Source organism: Corvus moneduloides, chromosome W (assembly GCF_009650955.1).
Source record: "Corvus moneduloides isolate bCorMon1 chromosome W, bCorMon1.pri, whole genome shotgun sequence".
In the NCBI taxonomy this organism is placed as follows: domain Eukaryota; kingdom Metazoa; phylum Chordata; class Aves; order Passeriformes; family Corvidae; genus Corvus; species Corvus moneduloides.
Window position 1 is genome coordinate 5,066,029 of NC_045510.1, and position 2,503 is coordinate 5,068,531.

Below are 2,503 nucleotides of genomic sequence, written 5' to 3' on the forward strand. Positions count from 1 at the left end.
AAAAGGATTAGTCTGCAAAAGATGTGGTAGGACAGTAAGAATACTGTGCCACTTAGAAAGTACTAAGCACAGTCAGCTTATTATACAAACATGAACTAACTAGCACTTTTTAGAGACTACAAAACCAATGGAAACACCAAACTGTCTTGGTAACAGGTTTATCTGATTTTAGTTGTCAGGTAGGAAACATGAGGGTTAATGAAGTATGGCCTTATTTATACACATGAAGAAACAGTCAAAGTTGGTAAATGCATTTCTTTATTCTACAAATTCAGCAGGGACCCACCTCCCTTGAAGCAAATACTGCAGGGGTGTAACATCTCCACAGCTAACTATTCTCCATCTCGGCAACATAAAGTCAGAATCTTTATAGTTACTTCTTGCAATTCTACCAATCCTCTTTGTGAAAGAATGGTTCTAAAACTTTTCATACTTAAGTCACATTTTGTATCTAGTAAACACAAGATGTTTACTTCCTTTAAATAAGGGTGTAATAAAAGCACTTTTCAGCTTCTGGGTACACAGGAGTTGCCAGGGATTTAATGTTTTGTCACACCCAGGAGCAAAGAGCTTCTTATTCACCCAGGCTTCTTACACTTCTCCCCCTACAAGGTGAAATATTCTTTGCCAACTTTTAAAAGAGACATGTAGGCTTGTAATCTCATGGCTCTTCCTCCCTTACTTATACAACAAACATAGCTGGAGGTAGGAGTTGCAGAGATCCTCAAACTTGAAAAAGTTTAGCAGAAGTCTGAGCCTGTGGATGAGACATGGATGGTGTACTGCTGATGCAAAAGAATCTCTGGAGAGAGTTCAAATTCTTCAATGAAAGCATTTCACAAATTAACTCTGGGCAAAATTACTTCAGATCTGTGCAGCAGCACTCATCTTCAACTTCTACATTCACATGGCTCACACTGAGAATGCCACAGAAAAAGCAAAGACAATTCAAAGTCACATTAATGCAGAAACTTTGTTTCTTGTCATAGTCTAACTCACTTTGAAGAACATATGGTTTCTGAGAGATGGTCATTAGGCTTGAATGAGTTTTATAGTGAAGGGTATGTCTCAAATTCCTTTATTTTTGTACTTAGTATGGACAAAAGGAAGAAAGTTAGGAGAGCGTCTAGTAATAAGCCAAACATTGAATATAGAGATGGAAAATTAAGGTGTGGCAAAGAAGTTTTCTTTAGAGTGCTAGAAGAAACTAGATAGCAAGTGTTCCCTAACTTGTGCAGATTTTTTGTATGTGATTGGAATTGAAAAGTCCTGAGCTGATGCCACCATGGTTGCTAACACCCCTGTGCAGCTGTGTAAATTCTACCTTGCTTCCAACAAACACATACCGAAGAAGAATTACCTGGTTATGATAAAAGCAAAGTTATTCTCTTATGACTAACAGACATCAAGTAAAGAAAATTGTGGAATTCCTATTATTACCACAAAACACACTCTTGCATCTCAGAAAAACTGTCCCACAGAGAAATCATTTTGCCAAGAGATGGAAAAGAGCAGAAGCAACTGCTTATGGAAGTCTAGTTCTATCTGCTATCACTGCTTTGCCAAGCAGATGCTGAAATACATATCAGGATCTTGTGAGGGCAAGAGAGAAAGTGAGGTTGAAGGAAATGCTGCTGCCTTCACCTCATCTATAATGATGGGTCTAAGACAGATGATCAGCATCTTTCTTCCATCCATCATTCTATGAAGTTTTATGTAGAAAGTTGTCAGCCATTTACTTCACTGTTTAATTTTTCTTGCCCATTTTTGACACATTGTACATTGATAGATGACTTGCAGTTAAAAGTGTAATTCCCTAAAAGTTAAACCAAACAAAATTTCAACCTCAAATCTCATTATTTCCACCTATCCAGAATTTACTTCCAAATTGCGTGTTTATAGGGAGATCTTACACCCCCCAAAATAACAGAGCAAGCCCCCCAATCGAAGAAATTTTAAAAAGTTTCAGTCTCTCAGAACACTAAAAATCACAAATAAAAAAACAACTTATGATAAATAATTTATTGTCCTGAATTAACACAAGACTAGTAAAAAAAAAAGTGAATTTATCACCCATCTAAATACAGTTGCACCATTCATTGAACCTTCTAATTTTAAACTCAGTGATATTGCAGAAGAAAGCCCAACAGAACAGCATATGTTCAATGAGAGCATGACTACTTTGGAGCAAGAAGTGAAATGCAGTCCTCAGAGAAAAACCAAGATGCCAAGGAAGGCAGACAGAAGTGATCCGAGTTGACACTTACATGCAGACTCATTCACGAGTGATGAAAACTGGATTAATTCAGATATTTACCTGGATTTTTCAGTAGACCCAGTTGACTACTGACTTAACCTTATTAACTTCTGACACTAGACACATCTCACACAATATGCACACAATTAACAAATTTGTTCTTATAAATCTACCTCAGTGAAGCCATCTTATTACTTCCACACTCCTGGACTTCAACAGGAACTCCTCTTATTTCAGGCACAAGAT